We start from the raw sequence: 14,687 nt of genomic DNA, 5'->3' as shown, positions 1-14,687 counted from the left end.
TAAATTACAATCAATACCATAACAAAGTATACCAGCACAACGATTAGCAAGATCCAGTACATTATTCAGTGAGATAGGCCTTATATGCTTAATCATCAAAAGCCTGTCTAGACAGGAAAGTCTACTTCTCTGTAAAAAGAAAATAAAGGGACTGGCATTCATGACAAAGTAGGTAATGAGTAATTTGTAAGCTTTACCTGGTTCCTTTGGCAGCCTTTTTGGCCATTTTTATATTAGAGGGTTTGTGGTTTTTTGTTTTGTTTTTGTTTTTTTGGGGGGGAGTTGTTTTTGCTTTGTTTGTGCTTTATTTGTGCTTTATTTATGATTTCTAGTGATGATTATTGCATTGATACATTTGAAATGTTATTGTTTAACGAGTGAAAACAAAATGAGAAAAACTTGTATTGAGTTGTCAAAGGCTTTCATGGCCAAAATCACTGGGTTGCTGTGAGTTTTCTGGGCTGTGTTGCCATGTTCCAGAAGCATTCTCTCCTGACCCACATCTGTGGCAGGCATCCTCAGAGGTTATGAGATCTGTTAGAAATTAGGCAGTGAGTTTATATATCTGTGGAATGTCCAGGGTGGGAGAAAGAACTCTTGTCTGCTTGAGGCAGGTGGGAATATTGAAGTTGGCCACATTGATTAACATTGAATGGCCTTGCAGCTTCAAAGACTGGCTGCTTCCTGCCTGGGGTAATCCTTTGTTGGGAGGTGTTAGCTGGCCCTGATGGTTTCATGTCAGGAATTCCCCTGTTTTTCTCCCAGCCTGGACATTCCACAAATATATAAACCCCACTAGCCTAGTTTCCATCAAACCTCACAACCTCTGAGGATGCCTGCCATAGATGTGGACAAAATGTCAGGAGAGAATGCTTCTGGGCCATACAGCCCAGAAAACTCACAGTAGTCCAACTTGTATTGAGTTAGAATTATTTGCAGATGCAACATTCCAAAATGGCGTTCTAAAATTGACCAAAAACATTTAACCTGATTATGTAGATTTCCCCTTTAATAGGGAAGCAGAGCAAGATCTTGGAAGTTACTCTATGGTTACAATACAAATCATTTGTCAAATTGCAGATGGCACTGTAAAATAAACATTCTTCCTTTGCTGTCACATGGATGGGATGAGATGCATTTTTAAGGTGATGCTTGCCTCCTGAGACAAAGGTATATACACCATCCAAATGTAAAGAAAGTGTGCTCTTACCTCTCGACTTTGACCCATGCACCAATTTATTCATCCTTTATTTTAAAATTCTACAATTACTTACATAAAATACAGTTTTTTAGATCCAAGCAATTTGAAAACAAGAATGAGATAAACAACATGGGTGCAAAGCATGTATTTCCATTTGTTCATTCTAGATTAATGAAATTAAATTTTATGGTAGTTAATTAACATTGTCAAAGAAATTGTTAAGCTTTGCTTTGGGACATCCTCTAGAATTTAAATGCTCAGTTACAGACCAGCAGCAAGATCCCAGACAACAGGACTATACGTGCCTCATGGCCTATTATGGTTGTGCAAAAGAAGACACAATCTTTTTTCAGTGTACGATTCAATGCCAGTCTTAGACAAGCACCATTCTGTCATCACTTGAGTCAACATGAGCAAAACCATTCAACTGATATGATGCATGTCTGGAAAAATAACTCTCACTGCCTTTACGGAAAGCTATATCAATATGTCATCCATATATATGATCAACTTCTCCTAGACACTGAACATACAATTGCATTGGAGGGACCAGAGTTTCCTAGAGAAACGTTCTATCTAGGGTTTTCAGCAGAACTGGAGGAAGTTGACCACAGAGGAATAGTGGAAGACTAGAGATTCCTATAGGGAACATTTCAATTAAATCCACAGAAGTCGAAACAACAAAAGTATAGCAGTGGCTAAATACAGGCTGAAGGAAAAGGTCACTGTGGGCCCTTCCAGTCAGGCCCTAAATTCCAGGATCTGATCCTAGGTTTTCTGCGTTAAACTGGATCATATGAGTCTGCACTGCCAGACAATCTGGGATAAGCAGAAAACCTGGGATCAGAACCTGGGATATAGGGCCTGTCTGGAAGGGTCCTGTCTCTTATTTGTGCAAGATACTCATATCACCTGTATCACTTGATTCATCTCTATAATTTCCTCTAATTCTGGTAAAGTTAAGAAATGACTTATATTCAATTTAAATTGTATGTAAATTCTCTTTTAAAAGAAACTAGTTGTGATGAACCTAAATTGGATGGGATCATATCACCTACTTTATCATCTCCTGAGTAGAAAAGATGTAACTGCCACTGATTTCTTTATACACATACCCAATTATTCTGTTAAATGTATATATAGTACAGATGGGAAAAGTGTGCCCTTCATTTTTGCGCCAGCCAAGCTTCTCAGGACACCTCCATAGTCCCTGAAGGTAAACAAAAATTGCCTATAGTTCAATAGTTTTACTATCTTTACTCCTAATCTGCACCGAAGTATCTGAAAACTGGTCAGAATGCAAAGATGTTATACCTCATCCACATGTATTCCAGCATTTTAAATGGTCAAGGACAGTCCCAATTAATCCTGCTGTGCCACTTTTCCAGCCGTTTCTAATGTGACCCAACTTTGCTTTCCAATTTCCATCTTTTCCTCAGTTTACTTTAGTTGCAGCAAACTTAGCTGAAAGTACAAAAATAGTTTTCACTCAAGAAACTCAGCAAGGAAAAGAGGAAACAGGGATGCAGAACTTAGTGTTTATCTGCAGGCAAAGCACTGCAACTTCTTTGAGGTGATGGTTCTTCCTCACTGAAAAAGTTTGCCATCTTAGCCACATTTTGATGTCACTTGGGCACAAGTGTCCTGATTTCCACCTATAAAACATTGGAGACTATGTTTCCAGTTGTGAAAAAACCACTGTAGCTTAGAGTGCAAATTCATGAAGGAAAAACAAAAAGAACCAGCCACCAGTGTAGTTGCTTACCTCAACCTATAGAGATCAGTATACCATAATAATAACACACTTTAGTTATATTCCACCCTTCTCCCCTAGGGGACTCAGAGCGGATTACAGCATTTACACCCATAGGCAAACATTAAATGCCTTTACAATAATATACAACGAGACACACAAACACAAAGGCAAAGGCGTCTCCTTTCATTTCTGGCTTCTGGAGGCGGTGCTAATCTGTGGCTTTGGGGATGTGCTTTCTCCATTTTCAAGCCAAAAAGCCTGCATTGTCACCTCCTGGTCATGTGGCTGGCAAGATTGCTTGGAGCGTCTCTTTACCTTTTCCTGCCTATTTATTTACTCACATTTGCATGTTTTCAAACTGCTAGGTTGGCAGGAGCTAGGGTTGGTAGACAGGAGCTCACCCTGTCTTGCGGATTCGAACTGTCAACCTTCAGGTCAGCAGTTCAGCAGGACAAGGGTTTAACCCATTGTGCCGCCGTGGCCACTATAATTATACTACTATACAAAAGCAAAAATAAAAATAAAAAATAGAAGCACTAACTGAAAGCAATTAAAAAGCATGGAAAAGTCAGGATAGTGGGTGGGTATGATGTCAATGAAAGCAAAGAGAGCAGCCGTGATATTTTATTCTGTGAGATTCTATTACCTCTAGATTCTGCATGCACATTCAACAGCCTATATTTTGCCATCATTGCCGACTGCCATCTTGTTTCCAAGACCATTTCAGTGTGCATTATAAGGCCCTTAAGGGAAGAAATAATCTGATGGGTGTCTGCTACTATGTGTACCTACCTGAACCCTGTGATATGTTTTGGTGACACATCTCCAAGTTTTCAACCTAATCAGCCTGAGTTGTGAGTTTCCACCTGAGTTATGATAAATGGCTACAGGACATTTTCAGTCAAAATTCTTCAACAAAGACTTTTACCCACATGTGGAACAAGCAATGCCAGCCCTCCAAGTTGGGTTCAGGAAAGGAGGAGGCCCTAGAGATTATATTGAAAACATACATTGGATAACGGAGTGCGCTATAGATGTTCAACGGAAAGCCAGCCTGTCCTTTATAGATTATAGCGAAGCCTTTAATTGCATATAACATGAAAAACTATGGATTGCTCTTAAAGAAATTGGTGTGCCACAACATTTAATTGTTCTGATGTGTAAACTGTACTCAGGAGTAGAGACTACTGCTAGGATAGAAGAAAGAGAAACTGAATGGTTTCTCTCTGGAGAAGGTATAATGCAAGCCTGTATTATATCACTCTATCTGTTTAATTTGTATGCTGGGCATATCATATGTAAAACAGGATTCGATTTGGAAATAGGAGACATGAAAATTGGAAAATGAAATACCAGTAATTTAAGATATGCAGATGACTCCAATCTGCTAGCAGAACACAGCAAAGACTTGGAACAATAATTAAAAATAGTTAATGAAGAAAGACATTTTTCAGACAGCAAAGATTATTTTTATATCTCAAAAGACCACGAAAACATTGAAATAGTTCAAAATTTTCCATGCTTAACTCGGTTATTAATTAAAATGGAGACTGCAGTCAAGAAATTAGAAAAACAGGTAAGCCTTGGAAGGAGCTAGTCAAGATCCTGAAGTGTAAAGATATATCATTGAATACTACATTTAGGATTGTTCGTGCCATCGTATTTTCATTTCTATGTATAGTTGTGGATGCCGGACAGTGAAGAAAGCTGATAAGAAGAAAATGATCTCATTTGAAATGTGGTGCTGGAAAAGAGTTCTACGGATGCTTGGGACTGCTAAAATAACAATAAATAGGTGCTAGGGCAAATAAAGCCTGAACCCTCCCTACAAACCAAGATGATTAAACTGCTGCTCTTTGGTTATGAGAAGACATAACTCATTGAACAGTTCAGTTCTTGCATCTAATTAAATAGACTTAGGGCGACACTTAGCTGGATAGTAAACGCATTCTTGGTCCAAGAGATATTCAGACACACCCTCTTGAACCCATTGTGGGTTGGCTTCCAGCCGGTGTGAGACCACATTGGCCCCGCTGGACTGTCACCTCACCTCCCATGTCACCATTGCATCCTCAACATCCACATGCTTGCCATAACATATTAATTGGGTGCAATGTTCTGACATAAACAGAGATATGATCAGGGAAAACACCCCCAAACTCCGGATGGTTTAATGTATATGATAAACTATCTTAAGTACTCGACATTGCCTGGGTATACATTTTGTAATGGGACAAATAATAGAATGGTAAAGCTAATGAATATTTATAATTTAAAAGTATTAGAAACTTCATACCTTAGCAACACTGGGTACATAAGCTAGTCTATATAAATAAAAATGTAATGTTCGTTTGTGGGATTAACATAACTCAAAAACCACTGGATGAATTGACACCAAATTTGGACACAATACACCTATCAGGCCAATAAGTGACCATCACTCATAAAAATATTGAAAAACATAGTGTAAGGGACTTAAAAAGCCAACCCCCCCCCCAAAATACATTACAAAGCATGTGCATAACCACAGAAATACACATATACACAAATATATACACACACATATTATACACATATAGGCAAACACAAAACACATATACACAGACTGGGCCACAGGAATGTGTGGCAGGGGACGGCTAGTTATTAATAAATTCTTGAGTGAGTCAGATTTTCTTGGCCTTGAGTCCTACTCATAGCCCCAGGGCCCTTCTAGACAGGCCCTATATCCCAGGATCTGATCCCAGGTTTTCTGCTTTAAACTGGATTATATGAGTCCCCACTGGGATAAACAGAAAACCTGGGATCAGATCCTGGGATGTAGGGCCTGTCTGGAAGGGCCTTCAGAGTTAGGTGCAGAGAATTCTGTTTTAAATTAATTCTGAAAGTGTTGCCTTGAACAGGTTTGATTTAGAGTCACAATCTCTAAGCCTCAGAGGAAGGCAGTCCTACAAATGTTTTTTTTTTTTTCATCTTCTGCCCTTTTAAAATACATTTTAATACTTTCCATGCTGGTATGGGTGGCTAGGCAGCGTTTGTATATATTGCCCTGGGTCCAGTGATAAAATCATAAACCCAATAATGAGTATTTCTAAGAAATCGCAGTTGGACATGGTGTCTCGATTGACTTTTTTCTTGCTGCCGGGGTATGCATTTTTTGTGGCTCTTTATTCCCCCCCCCTTCCCTCACACACCTTCTCCCTCTGTCTTTTCTTCCTTTTTTCCCTTCATCCCTTGCTTTTCCTCATACACTCCCCCCCCTTTCTTTCTTTCTTTATTTCTTTCTTCCTTTTTCTTCTGTTAGTTTTCTTTCTTCTGTTCTTTTTTTCAGTCCTTTCTCTTGCCTTTATTGTATGGTTCTTTTCTTCCCTTTCCTCAAAACTTTCCTCGGTTTTCCTTTATTTGGCCTTTTCTTGTAGTCAGTCTCTCAGCTTCAGAGCAAGGCATGGGCATAATATACACACTCCTTCCAAATTATAAAACTTCATTAAGTTGCTTACTTCCTTCTGGTGTGGCTGTCCTAACTGTGGCCTTCCTGTATGTGTTCTTTCCCATTGTGGTGCTGGGGTTTTGTTTGCTAGCAGCTAATTTTTTTATCTATCTCCTGCCCTCTTGTGGTTGTATCTGAGCCTGCATACATACATGCCTGTAGGCCAGGGAGTAAACTTTTCTATCTATACACTTTTATCATTGATTTTTTGAGGTTCTTGCCTCCAAGTTGGGTTGATTTTAAGTTGAGTAATGAAAGGTAAGTGTGTCAAGTTTGGTTGAGATCAATGAAGCCATGTAGGAGCCTTTGTGGTACAAACAAAGCAACAAACAAACATACCTTGACTTTTATATATAGAGAGAAGATAGCATCGGGGACAAAACACAACCCCAGGGGACCCACAAGCCAATGGCCAGGCACTCAAACAGGAATCCCCCAGCACCACCTCCTAGCTTTGCGCCTCCAAGAAGGAATGTAAAAATGTATTTATTTATTTGTGTAAAACATTTATATTCTGCCCTTCTCACCCCGCAGGGGACTCAGGGTGGAGCACAACATTCAATGCTGGGACATAAAACCATAAATACATACAAACATTAAAATAACTTATATCCAGTTTAATATCAGTTGTTTAAAAACCTTCTCAGGACACCATTCTATTATTGCCATTCTAACATTGTAAAGCTGTGCCTCAAGTCCCATCTCAGTAAGGCTTCTCAGAAGGATACTATGGTCAATGATTTTGAAAGCTACTGAGAGGTCCAACAGGGTCATAAAATCATAGAATCAGAGAGTTGGAAGAGACCTCGTGGGCCATCCAGTCCAACCCCCTGCCAAGAAGCAGGAAATCGCATTCAAAGCATCCCCGACAGATGGCCATCCAGCCTCTGTTCAAAAGTTTCCGAAGAAGGAATCTCTGCCACACTCTGCGGCAGAGAGTTCCACTGCTGGACAGCTCTCACAGTCAGGAAATTCTTCCTAATGTTTAGGTGGAATCTCCTTTCCTGTAATTTGAAGCAATTGTTCTGCATCCTAGTCTCCAGGGCAGAAGAAAACAAGCTTACTCCCCGCTTCCTATGACTTCCCCTCACATATTTATACATAGCCATCATATCTCCTCTCAGCCTTCTCTTCTGTAGGCTAAACATGTCCAGGTCTTTAAGCCACTCCTCAAAGGGCTTGTTCTCCAGACCCTTGATCATTTTAGCCACCCTTCTCTGGACACATTGGAGCTTGACAATATCTCTTTTCAATTGTGGTGCCCAGAACTGGACACAGTGTGATTCCAGGTGTGGTCTGATCAAGTTAGAATAGAGGGGTAGCATGACTTCCCTGGATCTAGACACTATACTAATATTTATTCCCTGGATCTAGACACTATACTCCCATTGTTGTTGTTGTTGTTGTTTTGTTTTTTACCACCGCATGCAGAGGCGGCCCTAGGTAATTTTCAATGGTAAGCAAACAGTATTTTGCCCCCCCCCCCCAACCAATCATTGAAATATATTTTCTGTTCGTCATGGGAGTTCTGTGTGCCATATTTGGTTCAGTTCTATCATTGGTGGAGTTCAGAATGCTCTTTGATTTTAGGTGAACTATACATCCCAGTAACTACAACTAGCATTTGTCAAAGTCTTTTTTCCCCCAAGAGCGCCTCAAGAGCGCCCCTGGGCAAAATCAACTATACTGCGAATGCTTACTTTGCGTAATGGGTTGAGCCACCCCTGGCCGCATGGCATTGTTGGCTCATGTTTAACTTGTTGTCCACAAGGACTCCAAGATCTTTTTCACACGTACTGCTCTCGAGCCAGGGGGTCCATTTCTCAGCATAGGTCATCCACCAAAGCAACCAAATCTATCTCTATCCCATAATTACACCTGAAACCAGATTGAAATGGATATTGGACTAATGATAACATAAGAAAATAGCATACTACTAATCAGTGCAGGTTGTCTTACAATATACTCATGTTTTCCATTGGTACCATGCTCAGAAAACAGCCTTTTGGCCTATGAGCCAGGGAAGAGGAGTATGGGCCCCTCCACATAGCCATATAACCCAGAATATCAAGGCAGAAAATCCCACAATATATGCTTTGAACTGGATTATCTGAAGTGGAATGCACTGCCATATAGTCCACTTCAAAGCAGAAAATGTGAGCTTTTATTCAGTTGTTGGAAGGGGACTAAGCAGCCCTTTAGTTAATGCTGCACTGCACCTCTATCAGCTGTTGTCAGCCTAAGCACTGGTGAGAGCTGGAGCTGATGGGAGTTTCATTTTAGCAGTATCTAGAGCAGGGGTCCTCAAACTTTTTAAACAGAGGGCCAGGTCACAGTCCCTCAAACTGTTGGAAGGCCAGATTATAATTTGAAAAAAGTGAATGAATTCCTATGCACACTGCACATATCTTATTTGTAGTGCAAAAAACACTTAAAACAACACAATAATTAAAATGAAGAACAATTTAAACAAATATAAACTTATTAGTATTTCAATGGGAAGTGTGGGCCTGCTTTTGGCTGATGAGATAGGATTGTTGTGTGCTTTCAAGTCGTTCCAGACTTAGGTAGACCCTGAGTGAGGGCCGGGTAAATGACCTTGGAGGGCCGCATTCGGCCCCCAGGCCTTAGTTTGAGGACCCCTGATCTAGAGGATCAAATATTACCCCACTGGTAAAGGATATTTTTAATTGTATCCTCTGCTGCTGCAATAAGTGGGTTTCAATGTTTTTCTTCTCTTAAACTCTTATTTCTTGTATGTTTCTGTGTTGTTATTTCGAAGCTATGTTGTAAACTGCCTTGGTGACTTTTGTAGACCAGATGCGGATATCTAAAAAAATAGGTAGTTTCATCTAATTCTTTCTTGCATATATTGGAGAAACTACCATTATATCTATGGTTTGTTTTAGTCCCTGCACAGCATGAGTTTATCTATGGGCAATATCCCCCTTGACTTTCATGGGGGGTAGTGTTATAGTCACAAGTTTTTAAAAATGGATAGTGAGGATGGTGAGGAGCAGGAGAGGAGATAGGATGCAGCCACTGTAATCTTTGAAGAAGCTGACATGTGTAAAGTCATGGCTCTGCCTTTTCCTCTTCTCTGTTTTAGTTCCCCTTGTTTATAGGTTTTCCCAATAGTGTAGATACCATCTTTTGTATTGGTTTTTGTGTGGAGCATAAAAACCCCCTAATGGCCAGCCTTAGTTGGTCTATTCCATTTGCCTGTATAGAGCTCTTTGATGGACTCCTCCTTTTCCTGCAGCAGAGCTACAGAGAACAGAAGCTTGAATATTATCTTGTAACCCTAGGCCCAAGCAAGCAATAAAAAAACAGGCATCCTTAGTACCTGCATTCAGCAGCTTTCTTATACCAGCAGTCCCAGTGACAACAGAAGCTTTTGACCGGCTTAAGCTTCACAAAAAAGAAGATTGAGACAGCTTATAAGCAACAGCTTGTAAACCATCACTTTGCACCCGAGGCAAAAGACTCCAGCCAGCAAAGGCTCCTTTTATAATGTACTGTTTTAAGTTACCTTATAATAGTTCCAGGTGGAGTTAACCCTTTATTCATCTTGTTTTCAGTAAACTCACTTTGGTTATTTTTCCACCTTGCCTAAAGTGCCTCTGTGTGTTAAGGGTCTCAATCTTAACAGAAGGTATACAGATAGCTCCCGAGTAAAGCCAGACACTATAGTTTTTCCCAAAGACTCAGGCGTGCCATCACAATACAGGCTTGCTTTATATCAGAAACGCATTGAATGAACATAAGACTATACATTGTCTTATTTACCTAATGGAAGCTTCCTTAGGATCTGAGGCATGAGAACCTGCTGTGAGTTAAATGGTGAGCTGTGCTCATTGTGACAGCTGCTGATTCTGCTGAATTTGCCCTTTGGAGGAGTCAGGTTATGATACTTGACACTTCATTTCCATTCCAGTAGAACAGCAGTTGTTTAGAACTATCTTCTCGTCAAGTGCACTGCAGGAATATGTATTATCCCTCTCTGTTGCTATTCTTAGTCTTTGCTATAGGGAGTCTGATGTTTCTGCGTGATACGAATTTTTGGCAATATTTATTTTTAATTTGCAATGTGTGTTGCATAGCTTTTCTGCTATATATCAATCTGTTGTCATTCCTTGCCTTGATCCATAGGAAAAGGCAGGTAAGAAATAATCATCACAATCATTTCTGGAGCACCCAGATACATGGTTGCATGCTACAGGAGGGAACTCCACTAGTTGCCCACTTATGGTTATCATACTATCCCATTAATCAGATTTTACTCAACTTCTAGGCTTGCTAACCATTTCATGTCTGGACCGTCATCTAGCCCTTTTAGGAACAAGTTGTGGAGCTTAAGGTTCAGTCACTCTTCTCTGCAGTGTTTTTGTGAGTAACAAGCCAATGAATTAAGTCTCACAACTGTGATTGACACTGACAACAGATGTACGACAGATTTCTAAATGTAGATAGTCTCATAGGGAGGGAAGTATTGCACAATGGTGAGATTAAGCAGGATGGAAAGAAGCAAAGGAAGGGGATGCAGTGCAGCAGGTGGATAGAAGGAAAAAGAAGGGAGGCGTGACAACAGAAGGGAAAGGAAAGAGAAGATAGGTAGGAGATGTAGGAAGCGGGGAAAAGGGGGGAATAGGTGAAAGGCACAGTGACAAGCTGTGAGAAAAGAGTGATGTAGGCATAAGTCAGAGCAAGGTACATTGAAGAGAATAGTAGTGGCAGAAAGAGAGGCTATGAGAGAAGGGTGGGTGGGAGGCACACATAGCAGTCCAAGGACCTCATCCCATGAGTGGGAGGAAAGCAAAGGGAACAATAAAATCATAAAGGGAAGGAGGTGTGGTTTGTAACTCCCCCTGTATTTTCTCTTGTGAATCAGATGACTATTATTCTCTGGGGCATCCTGGGATATGTTTCATGGTTATGTTTTATACAGCATTGAATCTTGCCAGATTTGTGAGCTGCCTTGAGTCCCCCCACAAGGGGTGAGAAAGGCAGAGTATAAATGAAGCAAATTTTCACCATTAATTAAAAACTTATGGCAAAAAGCCTTCTCCTAGAACGATCTGATAAAAATAGTATTACAAGGGTTTCAACTTGGCTGTCAACTTATGATGATGCCACGATTTTCATAGTTTTCTTAGGCAAAGAATACTCAGAGGTGGCTTCTACCACACCAGAAGTGTGCACAACACTTAACATGGCTCCTTTCTTTCTATTATTCTCCACAACAATCCCATAAGAGAAGCTTGCTGGGAGGTAGTTATGGCCCAGGATCACATGGCCAAACTAGGATTTGAATTTGGGACTCTGGCCACTTCCAGACAGGCCCTATGTCCCAGGATCCGATCTCAGGTTTTTTGTTTATCCTAGATTATTTGACTGCGGACTCATATGTAATCCAGTTTAAAGCAGAAAACTTAGGATCAGATCCTGGGATATATGGCCTATCTAGAAGGGCCTTCTTTTTCAGCTCCAGCATTGTAAACATTATTATATACAGTACTAGTTATTGCAGAAGAAATATGTTGCCAAGGCTGAAGCATAGTGATAGGAAAAATGTAAGTATTAATGTGTTGAATTTGCCTAGTTAGAATGCAAAGTAATATGCATAATTCCAATAATATGCACAGCAATGAATTAGTTGGCTGGATTACATCCATTCCAGAATTAATGCATATGCCATAATAACATTTGTTAGTAAATGGCATAAGAGTCTTTTTTCTGGGGAACTGAAAAGATAGCATGCTTCTAAAGAGGGTTTATCCTGTCATCATCCTTTTATCCTGCCTCAAACACATAATGTTCCAGGGACAGAGTACCAGAGGATAACAACGTCCATTTGAAACTCTCCTGTGCTGCCTCCCTCCAGTTGCTTTTGTCTTGTGTATGCTTTTTTACATAAAATCTGTTAGTGAGTAAAATGTAGGATAGCTGCACAAAATCAGTTGATTCTCAGTACTAGAACCATCTGCCTCGAAGCTCACTCAGTTATACTGGTAACGCTCTATTCCAGGGGAAATTTGTGGGCTTCTGAAGATTTCACTCTGGGAACAAGAACAGTTGGGAAGACTTTCATACTATTTTTAGTATTTCTCTCTCTGTGCTGGGAGCTGGCTGTGAAGATTGAGACTTAGCTCAAAGTGCCTTAGCCATAGAGGCCGTGAGTCCCCAGAAATACAAGAATATATCAAGGGCAAATGAGATGGTGGTAGGCTATTTTGCACAACTGGGGTTAAGACTGAATTCCTGTGTGCATTCACATGGCATACATTTGTATAGATCAAGGAAATCAAAGCATATTCTGGGCAGGTAGGATTAAGCTAAATATCACCATCATTTCACTTCCTTTTAAATTAACACCAGCATGATTCCCTTAGTGGAACAAGAGGAGACCCCATGAATTTTTTTAGGTAGTAAATCTCCTCTCAATGTTTTTAAAAGGAGACTGGATGGTCTTCTGGTGGGAGTACTTTGACTTTGTATTCATATAGGGCACGATTGGTCTGGTTGGCCCTTGTTGTCCTACTGTAGTCAAATTTAGAGCTAGGACCACAGATAAAAGGATCCATGCCAGGCGAGCGTTCAGGCTAAACCAAAATAGACCAGGACAGAAAAGTCACTCACCAGGTTGAAGACAAGCCACAGAAATTTATTTGATCTGGCCAGGAAGGATGCTTGTACAAGTGGATGCTTTCAAAGGTACAGCATAAACATTACTACAGAGACACAATATTTTATATATTTGACAGTTATTCAAACTTCCCGCTTCCCTCCCCGATTGGGCAAAAAAGGGGCTGGTTTGGATCCACAACCTGATTGGCTGGAGCTCTAATGAAGTTGCCGCCTCCAGGCAGGGATTCCCTCTGGTGGGGAGAAGATGACAGGATTGGTCCAAGAGAGCCAATCAGCTGTGGAGGCACCCCCCATGAGAGAGGATAAGTTTTGGGGGGTCTGTGCCTATATTTGGAAATGCTAATGAGTTGCTGAGTGGCTTAATTCAGTTTCAAGTGATGAGGAAATGCTGTGTGGAAGGGCCCCGAGTCCATGATGCCATATATTCCAGCTCAAAGCAGAAAATGTGGGATTTTATTCAGCTGTGTGGAAGGCGCCCCAATCTGTACTTAGGGTCTGCTCCACGACAGAAAAACAGCTCTAATTACTTACTGAGTGGTCTGAGAAGTGGCAAATAATAAAGAATAGAGAAGACCCCCCACAACGTGCATGTACAATCTGTTCTTCTACTCTCCTCCCTTAAAAAAAAAAACCCTCAATAGAAATATTTTAGGGGAAAAAAATGAGTTTTAAGGAAATATGGTGTAAAAGTGCGCTTGACAATTCTCAGTTCCTGAACTCTGTGACACTTACCCCCACTGCAACACAGGTGTAATTTTCTTGCCTCAACACAGTTACTGTGAATCATCTTAAGGAAACCTAATTTTATTTATTTATTTATTAGCAGCATTTCTATCCCGTCCTTCTCACCTCCGAAGAGGGACTCAGGACAGCTACCAACAGGCACCATTCGGTGCCGAACAATAAAGACAAAGCATAATATACATTTAGCACACATTAAAATAATTATACATACATTAAAAGAGGTCGTCATTTCATGTCATCTTCCAAATCAATCCATTGCCATCAGCTAAAAACAGTCCGTTTAAACTATTCTGTGAAAGCTTGATCCCGTAACCAGGATTTGAGCTTCTTCCGGAAGGTCATGAGAGAAGGGGCAGATCTGATCTCATTAGGGAGGGAGTTCCACAGCTGAGGGGCCATCCCTGAGAAGGCCCTGTCTCTCCTTCCCACCAAATCAACTGTAATGGTGATGGGACTGAAAGCAGGGCCTCTCCAGATGATCCTAAAGTCCTTGAGGGTTCCTAGAGGGAGATACGTTCAGATAGGTAAGCTGGGCCAGAACAGTTTAGGGTTTTATAGATCAAGGCCAGCATTTGTGAATAAAAGAAATGTCTCCCAAGGAGAATCAGTTGCATCCGAATACTGGACATGTGTCTGGGGCACCTTCTTTCCAATTATTCACATTGTTGATCTTGATTCCATCAGAACATTTTTTCCTTCTCCTTCCCCAAAGAAGCTATCTCTTATGAGTATGTGCATTACTTATTATATCAAAGTTGTACCCTCGAAACCTGGATGGGATGAGGGAAGGAATCAAGGTGGGCATTGCTCAAGTTGGCAGGAACAGCAGAGCCTGTTTGCTCTATTGCTTT

General features: G+C 40.7%; 1 protein-coding gene across 1 annotated transcript in view; it reads left to right on the top strand.

Moving 5' to 3' along the window:
• SYNPO2L (synaptopodin 2 like) overlaps positions 1–14,687 on the top strand; it is a 45,512-nt gene that overhangs the window by 740 nt on the left and 30,085 nt on the right. The gene's annotated exons all lie outside the window — the stretch shown is intronic.

Source organism: Anolis sagrei, chromosome 3 (genome assembly GCF_037176765.1).
Source record: "Anolis sagrei isolate rAnoSag1 chromosome 3, rAnoSag1.mat, whole genome shotgun sequence".
NCBI classification, from domain to species: domain Eukaryota; kingdom Metazoa; phylum Chordata; class Lepidosauria; order Squamata; family Dactyloidae; genus Anolis; species Anolis sagrei.
The sequence above is the reverse complement of the archived record's forward strand: the minus strand, read 5'-3'. Positions and strand labels throughout refer to the sequence as shown.